Source organism: Podarcis gaigeae, assembly GCF_964106915.1.
Source record: "Podarcis gaigeae genome assembly, chromosome: 3".
NCBI lineage: Eukaryota > Metazoa > Chordata > Lepidosauria > Squamata > Lacertidae > Podarcis > Podarcis gaigeae.
In genome coordinates this window covers 120,101,098-120,116,349 of record NC_139680.1, presented here as the reverse complement: position 1 = coordinate 120,116,349, position 15,252 = coordinate 120,101,098, and the positions used below count along the sequence as shown (strand labels likewise).

At 44.9% G+C, this 15,252-nt stretch overlaps 1 long non-coding RNA gene across 1 annotated transcript; it reads left to right on the top strand.

The window, feature by feature from the left end:
• Positions 1-6,713: 6,713 nt before the first annotated feature.
• On the top strand, positions 6,714-9,045 carry LOC310840275. The gene is made up of 3 exons (XR_014561892.1): positions 6,714-6,947; positions 7,628-7,759; positions 8,760-9,045. It is a non-coding gene; the product is annotated as an uncharacterized lncRNA (long non-coding RNA).
• Positions 9,046-15,252: the final 6,207 nt, after the last annotated feature.

Below are 15,252 nucleotides of genomic sequence, written 5' to 3'. Positions count from 1 at the left end.
AGCACATAGTTAAAGGATACAGTTTGCTCCTACAGGAGATTGTGGTTGTTTAGTCGTTAAGTTGTGTCTGACTCTTTGTGACCCCCTGGACCAGAGCACGCCAGGCACTCCTGTCTTCCACCACCTCCCACAGTTTGGTCAAACTCATGCTGGTAGCTTCGAGAACACTGTCCCACCATCCCGTCCTCTGTGGTCCCCTTCTCCTTGTGCCCTCCATCTTTCCCAACATCAGGGTCTTTTCCAGGGAGTCTTCGCTTCTCATGTGGTGGCCAAAGTATTGGAGCCTCAGCTTCAGGATCTGTCCTTCCAGTGAGCACTCAGGGCTGATTTCTTTCAGAATGGAGAGGCTTCATCTTCTTGCAGTCCATGGGACTTTCAAAAGTCTCCTCCAGCACCATAATTCAAAAGCATCCATTCTTCGGCGATCAGCCTTTTTGATGGTCCAGCTTTCACTTTCATACATCACTACTGGGAAAACCAGAGCTTTAACTATATGGACCTTTGTTGGCAAGGTGATGTCTCTGCTTTTTATGATGCTGTCTAGGTTTGTCCCTACAGATAGTGCCACCAAATTAGATGGTTTTGAAAAGCTGTTAATTGTGGGTTATCAATGGCTACTGGTACTCCACTTTATGGGTTTGGGTACCAGTTATGTGACTGGAGAACCGCCTTGGAAAATTCAAAGTTTGGGCTCAGAAAAAGCTCAATATGGAGGCCAAATATTGGGAAATTTTAGAACAAGAGGGAGATAAATTAAAATTGCAGAGCTTTGAAAAGTTAAAAAACAAAGTGTGAGATTGGCTTCATTATTATCAAATAATGGAGGCATACAATTTGGACAAGAAAATTGGCTTCCGGGTGGAAAAATCAAAATTGGAAACAGAACTGTTAGATCCCAAAACCAAGATTCTGTCAAGAATGTATAACTTGCTGTTGAAATGGAACACTCAGGATGAAATGGTGAAATCTGCTATGATTAAATGGGCACAAGATGTTGGACACAACATTATGTTGGCTGACTGGGAACAGTTATGGACCACAGGTATGAAGTTCACGGCATGTAATGCCTTAAGAGAGAATATTATGAAAATAAAAAAAATTCCTTCCAGTAGCACCTTAAAGACCAACTAAGTCAGTTCTTGGTATGAGCTTTGTATCAGTGTATCTGAAGAAGTGTGCATGCACACGAAAGCTCATACCAAGAACTGACTTAGTTGGTCTTTAAGGTGCTACTGGAAGGAATTTTTTTTGTTTTGACTATGGCAGACCAACACGGCTACCTATCTGTATTATGAAAATGATATACAGGTGGTACATGACACCAGTCAAGCTCGCAAAAATATATCATTTGCCTGACAATAAATGCTGGAAATGTAAAGAGACTGAAGGTACATTCTATCACCTTTGGTGGACGTGCCCAAGGATCAAGGCTTTCTGGGAGATGATCTATAATGAAAAAAGTATTTAAATACACCTTTCTGAAGAAACCAGAGGCCTTTCTCCTGGGCATGGTCGGCCAGTTGGTGTTAAAGAAGGATAGAACTTTTTTTATGTATGCTACAACAGCAGCAAGAATACTTATCGCAAAGTATTGGAAGACACAAGATCTACCCACCCGGGAAGAATGGTAGATGAAGGTGATGGACTACATGGAACTGGCGGAAATGACTGGCAGAATCCGAGACCAGGGAGAAGAGTCGGTAGAAGAAGATTGGAAGAAATTTAAAGACTACTAACAGAAACATTGTAAAATTAAGGAATGTTAGAAGGATGCTGGAATGAAGTTATGTGGTTTTAGCAGTAATGTTATAGAATTAAGTAAAATTGGATTATGAATAGGTGAGAATGTAAAGTTACAATATATTAAGATAAATTATTAAGATAAATATTATTTCCAAAAAAGAAGGAAAATTCAAAGTTTGGAAGGATGAAGGACTTCAACTGCCAGCTGAATTTAATGTCTCCCATTTACCTGGCAAAAACACAAACAGGACCCCACTGGCAAGCTATCCATTGAAGAAGAGTGATTTCTTAGCAACCTTTTGAGGTCATGCCTTTTCTTTTCCATATTTGGAGGACAAATAGCAGGAGAAATGAAAGGCATATCTTCTTAGAGATTCTTACAGTTTGCTTCAACTTTGCCTTTCAATGAGGGCCAAAGAACAATGGGCTTTTTTGTAAATAAATTAATATCCATATGTCGTTCTTCTACTTCCCATTTTTGGTTTATTTTGGATGCTGAAGGTTCTTTGCTATTGCCCCCTCATCAGTGTTGAAGCAATGATTCTTCAACATCAACCTTGTTGGACTGGTCATGAGGTTTAGATGATTATCGTATTCCAAAGCGACTACTCTATTCCCAAGTATGAAGTTCACGGCATGTAATGCCTTAAGAGAGAATATAATGAAAATTATTTACAGGTGGTACATGACACCAGTCAAGCTTGCAAAAATATATCATTTGCCTGATAATAAATGCTGGAAATGTAAAGAAACTGAAGGTATATTATTTCACCTTTGGTGGACATGCCCAAGGATTAAGACTTTCTGGGAGATGATCTATAATGAAATGAAAAAGGTATTTAAATATACCTTTCTGAAGAAACCAGAGGCCTTTCTCCTGTGCATGGTCAGCCAATCGGTATTAAAGAAGGACAGATTTTTTTTTATGTATGCTACAACAGCAGCAAGAATACTTATTGCAAAGTATTGGAAGACACAAGATCTACCCACCCGGGAAGAATGGCAGATGAAGGTGATGGACTACATGGAACTGGCGGAATTGACTGGCAGAATCCGAGACCAGGGAGAAGAGTCGGTGGAAGAAGATTGGAAGAAATTTAAAGTTTATTTACAGAAACATAGTAAAATTAAGGAATGCTAGAAGGATGCTGGAATGAAGTTATGTGGTTTTAGCAGAAATGTTATAAAGGATTAAGTAAAAATGGATTGTTAATTGGTGAGAATGTAAAGTTACATTATATTAAGACAAATTATTAAGACAAAAACAAAGATGGAAAGGATTTGCTGAAATAGCTAATTGGACTAGAATACAAAAAAGGGAAGTGTGAGGAGGTCAAGGAAACAAGCAAATGAAAGATAGGTTATGGAAAGATTGGTTTGTTTTTTAATTGTTTTTATTTTTCTGTTTTTTTTCTTTTTCTTTATTTTTGTAATCTTTTGAAACTTCAATAAATATTACTTTAAAAAAAAACAAAAACAAAGCGACTACTCTATTCCCAACTTTATAATGAAAGTGTAATGATGGTGGACAATAAAAGAAATGTCCATTGGGCATAGAGCAAGAATGCAAGTCTCGCAGTCCTTGTTGGGATGGGGACCAAAGGGGGAAGACGAGAGATCTGGACAGAGGTCGCATCACAGCCTTCACCAACCTAGTGCCCTCCAGATGTTTGGGAAGACTACTCCCATTGCCCCATGCAGGACCATGTGAGGCTTTGGCTGCTGGGAGCTTTTGCCATTCTATGCTGCTTGTTTGTGAAAACAGCCTCTCCTTGGTTTACAAAAGAGAGTGTGAGCTTGGGGGAGAGAGCAAGGGGTGCTGGACTAGACAGGCCTTTGGGCTGGTCAGTTTCAGGGCTCATCTCATGCAAAGTCCTTCAGATCAACATCACATACCATCATTTCCACCTGGGCTTTCTCTCCACCATCTGCAACTCAATGGCTTGTCTCCAAATTCACAAATTGACTCCTGATTCCTCTCCTCTCCCTGGACAGTGGTGGATGTTGGTCTTTCACATTTCAGTGGCGCCAGGTGCAAGGACAAAACTCAGCAGCCTCCATGCACCTCATGTGGGAAAACACTCCCCTAAACCCATCTCTGCCCCAGGAACCACCAAAATCTGATCTGGAGAATCATTCCAAACTTTAGAGCAGATTTGGAGGGTGCCTGGGGGGAGTCTTCAGGGGAGAGGAGGGAAATGTCCTATACCAAGCAGAAATCTCTTGCCTGAACAGGACAGCAGCCTTGGAAACAACCCAATTTTTCCAGCACCAAACTGTGCCATTTCCCTTCCAAGCCCTCAATCAGACTCCATATCCAATTTTCCAAAGAAAGGGAAGGTTTAACCCTCCTTTTCTGAATTGCCTGAAAGTGTGTGTTGTGCTGTTTGCATTTTACTTGTAGTGCTGAAGCAACACTTGGTTTTGATTGTGTTGGCAATGGCAGGCATTGGTATAAAATTGTGTGCACTGTTGTGAATTTATGTGTCCGTGGGAGAGAGATGGGGGCTCAAAAGTCAGGGTCACATTCCCATATTATTCTGGGGGAGGAGTATTAGTGCCGGCCGTGAGCTGTTGGTCTGTGCTGTGTCTTGTCCTGTGAAACTTCCAGGGCATCTGCTCATCTTTTGCAACCTACACAGACATGGGACGTCTTCAGCATCCTTTCCCAAGAGACTGAAGTGCAAGATGCAGCAGCCTGTGGTCTCACGGCTGAGTTCTGTTTCCTCACCATGTCTGGCTCCAAGGCAGACAAATATTGCTCCATGATCAGCGAATGTCCACAGGCAACAAAGGTGTGTGAAGTAACAGGCAATTGCTTCCGTGAAACACAGTGGAATTGGGAATTGGCCCAGATCAGAAGGAGGTGGGATGGGGGGGGGGAGTTTGGTGAGAGTTGGAGACAGCAATGGCAGGTCAAAATGGAGCAAAATGGCATTTATCATAGAATCCTGGAATTGTAGAGTTGGAAGGGACCCTGAGAGTCATCTAGTCCAAGCTAAAGAATCCATGAGAGGTTGAATCTCTGCTTGATAACCTCCACTGAAGAAGAGTCCACCACCTTTTGATGGAGTCCATTCAACTGTCAAACAATTCTTACCCTCAGAAAGATCTTCCTAATGTTCAATCAGAATCTTCATTCATGGAATTTGAATGCATTGGTTTGGGCCCTACCTTCCAGAGAGGCATAAAGCAGGTCTGCTCTATATTTCATGAGACATCCCTTGAGATATTTGAAGATGGCTCTCAGATCTCATTTCATCCAAGCTAAGCATAACCTACCCCATTCCTCCATTCCACCATTCCTCATCAGGCTTCACTCCCAGACCCTGGATCCTCTTGGTCGCCCTCTTCTGCACACCTTCCAGCTTGACAACATCCTTCTTAAATGGTGATGACCAGAACTGGGCACAGGACTTTAGGTGGGGTCTGACCAAGTCAGAAGAGAGCGGGACTATGACTTCATTAACACACATGAGGATTACTGATGGAAAACTGGATAGGCCCTCAAGTGTCAACAGAGTGTTGGGGTGCAGAGCCTGCAGGTTCTTGGTATACCCTCATGGAGTGTGAACTGGTAGTGACTGACTAGCAATGAGGCCTTGGAGTCATAGTAAAGAGCTCCAAGAAGATGTGGGCCCAGCTGTGAAAAAGATGGACTCCATGCAAGGGATCATTAGGAAAAGGATAACAGTCTAATATTCCATATACAATTCATTTCACCATATATTCTTGCTTGACTACGCAGGACTCCCTGCCCCCCCCCCCATGTATTTAGCATTACTGTTTTTCAATTGTGCAAATAGTTATTACTTTGTTCTATTTATGTTGCTGCTGTTTAGTCATTTAGTCATGTCCTACTCTTCGTGACCCCCTGGACCAGAGCACGCCAGGCACTTCTGTCTTCCACAGCCTCCCGCAGTTTGGTCAAACTCATGCTGGTAGCTTCGAGAACACTGTCCAACCATCTCGTCCTCTGTCGTCCCCTTCTCCTTATGCCCTCCATCTTTCCCAATATCAGGGTCTTTTCCAGGGAGTCTTCTCTTCTCATGAGGTGGCCAAAGTATTGGAGCCTCAGCTTCGGGATCTGTCCTTCCAGTGAGCACTCAGGGCTGATTTCCTTCAGAATGGAGTGGTTTGATCTTCTTGCAGTCCATGGGACTCTCAAGAGTCTCCTCCAGCACCATAATTCAAAAGCATCCATTCTTTGGCGATCAGCCTTCTTTATGGTCCAGCTCTCACTTCCATACATCACTACTTGGAAAACCAGAGGTTTGTCGCTGCTTTTCTCCCAAGAAGCAGGTGTCTTTTAATTTTGTGACTGCTGCCACCATCTGCAATGATCATGGAGCCCAAGAAAGTAAAATCTCTCACTGTCTATTAAAATCTCTCACTGTTCTATTTATAGTATCTTATATTTTCTTACATCTTTTGTTTCTTGTTACTTTGTTTTGGTTATTAATATACACAGAAATCATTCAAATGCTACCATAGATGACGCACCAGTGTTATATTCTTGAACATGTCCCATTTTTTAAAATAAAGCTTTGATTTGAGTTTCTTCTCAGTCTGTTTGTCATTTGTGCCATTTCAGCAAACTCTAATAATTTATTCTGCCAGTCTAGTTTCATAAGAATCCTCTCCCTAAAAAAGAAAAATTAAAATTAACTTTAAAAAAACCCAACCCAAAACCTGAGGCCTTCTTACTGTGAATTCTAGGCAGTGAGATACCAAAGAACGTAAGAGAAATCTTTTTATATGCAACCACGGCTGCAAAAAGTTTGATCGCAATGAACTGAAAAAAATATTTGTAATCTCAATACATTCTTGGAAAATTCATTCATCGAGGGAAACATTTTAGAAACAACCCAATTCCCTCTCTTTGACAGTCATTGACGCTACCCAGGTTTGTGGTCATTCTTCCGTATGTGGTTTTGCACAAGAGCATTACTCAAATTCAGAGAGCAATTCTCATCTTCTTCTGCCCCACAGGGATTGTGACATCTATCCTGTAAAAGACATTTAGTTTCCCACAAGGTTTCAACAGTCCTCCATCCTCCTATAAGTAGAGGGACCTCTCCTTCCCCAGACAACTGCTCTTCCACTTGGCTTCAGGCATCTCCAGGATTCCCACCAACCTCCAGCCATGAAGATCTTCTGCTTCCTCTCTCTTGCCTTCCTCCTCCTGATGCTGGTGGCTCCAGGTAGGGCCTTCTTCTCAGATGCTTCTTCTCTGAGCTCCACAGCTCCCTGCTTTATTCCTTTTAAACCTGCCTCTGAATCCCACATGCAGGGAATCCCAATGGGATGGGTGGGGAATTCTCTTGCCCCTCTATCCCCCTTGAGAGCTTCCCAAATGGGGCATCTGGATGGCCACTGTGAGACCAGGTGGATGGACTAGATGGGGCCCCTTTGGCCTGATCCCAGCAGGCAAGGTCTTGTGATCTGATTGCCATTCCAATCCTAAAATATGGAATCTGATCCAAAGAAGCTGCTGCTATAGAATTTGTAATGACACATTTCAGTAGATTCAGCTTTGTGGTGGGGAAGAGAGTGGGCCAGTTTCCTGGGCAAGAGAACTTCTCTCTCCCAGGTTTCCAGTGGCCGCAAGGACACCAGTGATTGCCTTAGGTCAGCCCTCCTTCTGAAAGTGCAGGGGGAGGGGGAGGGTCTCACTCTCCATCCCAGCCCCTTTCATCCTGCCCCAGCCTCCCCCAACCTGGTGCCCTCCAGATGTCCTGGCTAGCAGGATTGTTGAGAAACAAAGGATGGAAGGTGTAGAAGGCCAGTCCTGGGAGATGGAGGAGCCTTCCCAGGTAGATCCTCTCCTTGGTAGTTGCACTTTCCTCTCTTAGTTTGCTTTTCTCTTCGCTTTCCCTTACAGATTTCACCGGAGCTCAACGTCCCACTCAGGATTGCCAGAACAATGGGGGCAGCTGCAGAAAAACCTGCAACAAAGGCGAGAAAGAGATTGGGAAGTGTTCGGGAGACAGGCGTTGCTGCAAGCGCAGCTAAGGTGAGTTATAGGCAAAACCATGCCTGTGCCTGGAAATACGTCTGTGGCATCTCAAAGAGACAGGACCCCAAAGGCCGGAGAGTGACATCTCTGCTTCTTCCCCCTGTCTTTGACCCTTAACAGCCACAAGGGGGTGCACTTGCTAGATTCTCCCAAATGACTGTTTTTGGTTTGGACCTTGAGAATTCCCTAATGGCATTGGGAGCCACTTGGTGCTTGGAAAACAGGAGCTTGAGAACAAGCCCCATGTGAAACAAAGTTATTGATAGCGTAGAGGGCAGCCTTTGTCCATCAGGTGACCACCAGATGTTTTGGATTATCAGCCCCAGACTGTGTAAGGAGGCATTTGGGTTCAGGATAGAGAAGTCTCCTGACCTCTGCACATTCAGCAGAAGGTCACACTCTAAACAACTCTAACCACCACAACCCCCATGAACTCCCAACTCTGATAGCATCCAGCTCTTTGGTCTTCAGGGGGTCCCTGGCGTGTTTTGAGCACCTCCGATATTCATGGTGGCAGAGTTACAGCTCTGCTTCTTCCCTCTGTCTTTGACCCTTAACAACCACGGAGCGGAGGGGTGGCACTTGCTAGATTCCCCTGAATGCTAAATTCATTGTTTTGAGTTTGGACCTTGAACATTCCCTGATGACATTTGGAGTCACTTGACTCTAGCAGCTTAGAGAATAGGAGTAGGATAACTGAGCCGCATGTGAAAAAAGGCTTTTAAAAGCCTGGAGGGCACCTTGGTCAACCAGGTGGCAACCAGATGTTTTGGAGTATATCTCCCATCAGCTCCAGAAAGTGCATGGAGCAGTTTGGGTTTGGGATGGAAACCTCTCCCGACATCCAGCAGAAAGTTTGAGCTGAACCCCACTCCTTCACCATGTGAAATCCCAATTCAGATAGCATTTGGCTCTTTGGTCTTCAGGGGGTCCCTGGCCTGTTTTGAGCACCCCCGATATTCACAGTGTTTTCTCTCTTTTTCATTTCACTCTACAGCAGACCCATCACGCATCACCTCTGATGAAAGGAAGACCACCCCATTTCTTCTCTGGAGATGCAGCTGCCTTGACTGCACCTCTGCAGAAACCTCTTTGCTCACTGCTGCTGCTGCTGAAGGCGCTTCTGGGAAGGATCCGTCACAGCCCAATCCTTTCTTCCCGTTTACTCCAGAGCAGGTCCTGCTGTGCTCAGTGAGGCTGGCATCTTTGTAAATGGGTTTAGGATTGGATACGCCTGCTTATTTGCTTTAGCTTTTCCTTTCAATAAATGCAAGCATTGGAAACCTCTGTGTGGTGGTGCCTTGTATGAAAAGGGGCGCTGGGTTGGGGTCGGGGCTCTGCCAGTTCCTCTCCATACTGTGACTTTCCTTTGGTTTTGGAGTAACTGGCATGTGCTTCAGCATCCTTTCCTGAGAGGCTGAAGTGCAAGATGCAGCAGGCAAGGTGGGGAGCCTGTGGTCTCACCGCTGAGTTCTGTTTCCTCACCATGTCTGGCTCCACGGTAGACAAATATTGCTCCATGATCAGTGAATGTCCACAGGCAGCAAAGGTGTGTGAAGTAACAGGCAACTGCTTCCGTGAAACACAGAGGAATTGGGAATTGATCCAGTTCTGAAGAAGGTTCAGGGGAGCAGTTGGTGGGGGAGGGGAGCAATGGTAGACACATCCCCTTCCAGGTCGAAATGGAGCAAAATTGCAATTATCATTATAGAATCCAACAATTATAGAGTTGGAAGGGACCCTGAGGGTCAACTAGTCCAAGCCAAAGAATCCCTAACAGGTGGCCATCCAAAAACCTTCACTGAAGGAGAGTCCACCACCTTCTCAGGGAGTCCATTCCACTGTCAAATAACTCTTTCCTTCAAAAAGATCTTCCTAATGTTCAGTCAGAATCTCCATTCATGGGACTTGAATCCATTGGTTTGGGCCCTACCCCCCAGAGCAGGAGAAAACTAGCTTGCTCCATCTTCCACATGACAACCCATAATATATTTGAAGATGAATATCATATCTCCTCTCAGTCTCCTCTTCTCCAGGCTAAACCTACCCAGCTCCCTCAACCATTCCTCATATGGCTTCATTTCCAGAACCTTGTTCATCTTGGTCACCCTCAAATTTGCAGATGACACCAAACTGGGAGGGGTGGCTAACACCCCAGAGGACAGGATCACACTTCAAAACGACCTTGACAGATTGGAGAACTGGGCCAAAACAAACAAGATGAATTTTAACAGGGAGAAATGTAAAGTATTGCACTTGGGCAAAAAAAATGAGAGGCACAAATACAAGATGGGTGACACCTGGCTTGAGAGCAGTACATGTGAAAAGGATCTAGGAGTCTTGGTTGACCACAAACTTGACATGAGCCAACAGTGTGACGCGGCAGCTAAAAAAGCCAATGCAATTCTGGGCTGCATCAATAGGAGTATAGCATCTAGATCAAGGGAAGTAATAGTGCCACTGTATTCTGCTCTGGTCAGACCTCACCTGGAGTACTGTGTCCAGTTCTGGGCACCACAGTTCAAGAAGGACACTGACAAACTGGAACGTGTCCAGAGGAGGGCAACCAAAATGGTCAAAGGCCTGGAAACGATGCCTTAGGAGGAACGGCTAAGGGAGCTGGGCATGTTTAGCCTGGAGAAGAGGAGGTTAAGGGGTGATATGATAGCCATGTTCAAATATATAAAAGGATGTCACATAGAGGAGGGAGAAAGGTTGTTTTCTGCTGCTCCAGAGAAGCGGACACGGAGCAATGGATCCAAACTACAAGAAAGAAGATTCCACCTAAACATTAGGAAGAACGTCCTGACAGTAAGAGCTGTTTGACAGTGGAATTTGCTGCCAAGGAGTGTGGTGGAGTCTCCTTCTTTGGAGGTCTTTAAGCAGAGGCTTGACAACCATATGTCAGGAGTGCTCTGATGGTGTTTCCTGCTTGGCAGGGGGTTGGACTCGATGGCCCTTGTGGTCTCTTCCAACTCTATCATTCTATGATTCTATGAGTCAACAGTGTGATGCTGCATGGAAAAAGGTGAATGCTATTCTAGGCTTCATCAACAGAAATATAGTGTCTAGATCAAGGGAAGTCATGGTACTGCTCTATTCTTCCTTAGACCACACCTGGAGTCCTTTGTCCTGTTCTGAGTGCCACCATTTAAGAAGGATGTTGACAAGCTGGAAGGTGTGCAGAGGAGGGGAACCAAGAAGACCAGGACCATCTTGGACTGTAAACCAAACCTGATGAGGAATGGTTGAAGGAATTGGGTATGTTTAGCCTGGAAAAGAGGAGACTTAAAGGAGATATGAGAGCCATCTTCAAATATCTGAAGTGCTGGCCCACAGAGGAGTGAGCAAGCTTGCTTTCTGCTGCTCCAGGGAGGAGGACCTGAACCAATGGATTTGATTTACAAGAAGGAAGATTCTGAAGAAACATCTGGAAGAACTTTCTGACGGTCAGAGCATTTTGACAGTGGAACGAACTCCCTTAAAAGATGGTGTACTCCTTTCTCGGAGGTTTTTAAGCAGAGTTTTGCTGCTATCTTCAAGGCACTGGTGGAGGAACGGGGAGGGGGGACGGGGAGCGCACTGCCCCTGGCACCATCGGGGAGGGGGTACCATCATGGCCACCCCCCAGACATGCGCCGCACACACACCCCACCATGCCGGCGCCATGCGCCCCCCCCCCGATGCACGCCAGCCACGCCATGCCAGCTCTCCGCCCCCGATGCCGGAGCATGCAGCTGTTGGTTTCTGCTTCCTTCACTGAGCAGCGAAGTGCTTGTCACAAGACAATGTTTACATTCAACAGTCAAGTGCAGTTGGGTTTTCTCACGGGAAAGGTGACTGGATGTGACGTACACTGGTTTCCTGTTTTTCACTGTTCTTTGCAGTTCAGTGGTGTGATTCTCTCCGTGCTTTAGAGGAGAGAGGATGCCTTTCTCTGCTCCGGCAGAGGGAAAATGTTTTTCTGTAAATTACCAGCTTTGAAGTGTAAATAAAGTAATATAGAGCATGTTGGCACGTACTTTTCATCATTCCGCTGTGCACTGGACACTGCTTATCTCCAACATTTGGTTATGGGCCCAGAAAAACGCAGTGTTTTGAGAATGGACTCCAGAAGTCGGGCTCCTGGCAAAGGAACAAAGGAGCAAAGAATTGGAGTGCCGGCAAAGGATCGGAATGCAGAGGGCCGGATCGGACGATATCTCTGCGCGTCAAGATGATTTGATGAGGTATGTGCTACTGCTCCGGGCAGCCTGCCAGCTTCTAATTAATGGCTTTATGGCTGGACTTTGAACTTTTATAGCCGGTTTTGCCGTGGCACAGGCAAAAGGCTAGAAGGATAAATTTTTCCTATGCTGGGGGAAATCGAAAGTAAAGCAGCTGCAGCAGTGTCGCAGCATGAATTTAAGACAGCAGAGAGAACTTTCACTTTTGAACTTGCTTTTGGAATGCGGTTTGAAGCAGCTGCAGATAAGCAAAGCAGTTAAGCAGAAAGGCACAGGCTCACAGGCAGAGGCTGGAAATTGAAAGTACTTTTGAATTTGCTTTTGGATTGAAGCAGCTGTACACAGACGCAGCATGTATAAAGCAGCTTGATTTAAAGCAGCAGAGATGACGCAGAAGGCTAATGCCAAAGTCATGATGGCTAGCTGCAGAAGGCTGGATGAGGCAAGTGGGGAATTTGATGCCAATCAGCCAAATGCTCAACTCACAGTAGCCAGTGAAACTGCCATGATTCAGAATGAAGCAGACCGCCAGGGTGATAGCTGCATCAACAAGGGGGAGTCTTCACAGACGTCATCCCATAGTGCAGTGGAACCACCAGATGGCGCCAAAGCTTTGAAGGCAGTGAAATGCTACTCGTGTGGACGTCTAGGCCATATGAAGAGGGAATGCAGATATCCCAGGGCCAAGACAGAGCAGCGCAGCGAAAGCTCATCGCGTGGAAAAGGCCGAGGCAAAGGCAAAGGTCCGGTGTCCAGGACAACGCAGCACAAGGCAATGGTCTCACGCTTCACTCCAAAGGTTGCAGAGGTCCAGAAGACGTCTAGATCTTTCTTCGTTGTTGATTCAGCGGCGACCCACCACATGTGCAGCGATAAGCGACTGTTCGTGTCTTTTACACCGCAGGAAGGTGCGATTCACCAGGCGGATGACCACACAATTCCCAGTAAAGGCTACGGAACTGTTGTTCTTCACAGTTTGGACTTATCGATACAGGATGTGCTTTATGTGCCAGATGCCAAGCATAATCTGCTCAGCGTTGGACAGCTGAATGAGCGGAAAATTGACGTTTCCTTTAAGAACAAAAGGTGCATCATCACAAAGAAAAATGATTATGTATTGCATGCTGAATATGTTGATCGTTTGTATGTTTTGTATTTTGATGATGTTGTGCAGGATGACACTTGTTGCATTGCAGGTTCTAACAAAAGTTTGCATGCAGAATGTATTCACGATTTTCATCGAAAATTTGGTCATTTGCATTTTGAGGCAGTATCTAAAATGCCTGCCTTGGTTGAAGGTATGACTATTAAACCCTGCAGGTACCACATGAAGTGCAAGGCATGCGCAGCAAACAAGGTAAAAATGGCTGCGAAAGGTAAGGTGTCTAGTAGGCAAGCTACAGAACCATACCAGGTTGTTCATGCTGATTTGGTTGGACCACTAGCGCCCTCTTTGGGTGGAAACAGGTACTTCATGGTTCTCATTGATGCATTTTCCAGGTATATTTATGTGTACAATCTCAAGCAGAAATCAGAGGCTTTTCCAAGGTTCAAGGAATTCTGTGCTTGGTTGGGAAATGTGCATGGTAAGAAGGTAAAAACTCTTTTCAGTGATCGCGGGGGAGAATTCACTTCTCAGCAGTTTGAAGCTTTTCTGACTGAGAAAGGAATTCAACACGATTTGTCTAGTCCTCGCTCGCCATGGCAGAATGGACTTGCAGAACGAGCAAATCAGACATTGCTTCAAGGGTTAAAAACCTTGCTGCATGATGCCAATCTTCCAGAGAGTTATTGGGCCGAAGCTCTCTCATGTTTCACTTACAGTTATAATCGCAGGTTATCTTCAGCGATTGGTTGTACCCCCTATGAGAAGATGTTTGGCAAGAAGCCATACATCAAACACATGAAAATTTTTGGTTCTGACATGTGGGTTCACTCACCACAAAGCTCCAAGTTAGACAAGCGTGGATTGCATGGTATCTTTCTAGGTTATCAGAAAGGGTCTTACAGAATAATGATGACTGACTCTAAGGAAATTAAGCTCACAAGAAGTGTTGAGTACAATGCCAAGTGGGGGGAGAATGTGGGAATTTTCCAATGTTATCCTGATGACAGTGATGAGACTGAGGATAGTCAAAAGCAACCGCAACAACCCACACCCACTGATGAAGGTTCTGATTCTGAGTCTGAAACTGAATCGGGTGATTCAGAGGATTTCAAGAGTGCGAAAGCCTCTATGCGACCCTCTGAAAGCTCTGATCAAGAATTAGAGGAACCATTGTTCACAATAGGTCACTTTTCTCCTAAGAAGGAAGAGGAGAGTATTGAAGACTTAAGGCTAATTCGTAGGTCACAGAGAGCGACAAAAGGCAAACCTCCAAAGAGATTTGCTGATGAGTTTGCTAAGATAGCAGTAACAGCTGTTAAAAGCACCAAGAAGGTGTTTGAACCTTCAAGTTTCCAAGAAATCCAGGATTTGGATTCAAAGGAAGCTGAGCCATGGTTAAATGCCATGAAGGCTGAGCTTGATTCCTTGGAAAGGAACAAAACATGGGACCTTGTTCCAGTAGTTCCAGGAATGAAACTGCTTGGAAGCAAATGGGTCTTCAAAGCGAAGACAGATCAAAATGGCAAGATAGTCAGACACAAAGCCAGATTGGTAGCCAGAGGTTTTGCACAGGTACCAGGTGAAGACTATCACGAGACCTACTCACCCACCGTGAGGTATGAGAGCATTAGGCTTATGCTCAAGCTAGCTGCAGAGGAGAATCTACACATTAGTCACCATGATGTGAATACAGCTTTTCTGTACGGATCTCTAGATGAATCACTTTATATGCTTCCACCTGATGGCGTACAGGTAAAACAGGGATTTGTTTGTGCTCTGAAGAAGTCCCTTTATGGTCTCAAACAAAGTGCACGGTGTTGGCACACAAAACTCACTGAAGTATTGTTTTCTCTAGGTTTTAAGCAAGGGAAAGCTGATCCATGTGTATTTGTCAAAGAGGAGGGGCAAAAGAAACTGTATTGTTTGTTTTATGTTGATGATCTTTTATTCTTTTGGAAGGATATCACAATGTACAATAATGCCCTAGCTCAATTGAAAGAGCACTTTGACATGAAAGATCTTGGTGAGGTAAACAACTACCTATCTCTGGAAATAGAGAGAGATCAAGATGGTAACATTCTAGTACACCAGTCACGTAAAATTGCTGATGTGTTAAGCAAACTAAACCTGATGGATGCTAACCCTGTGGACACACC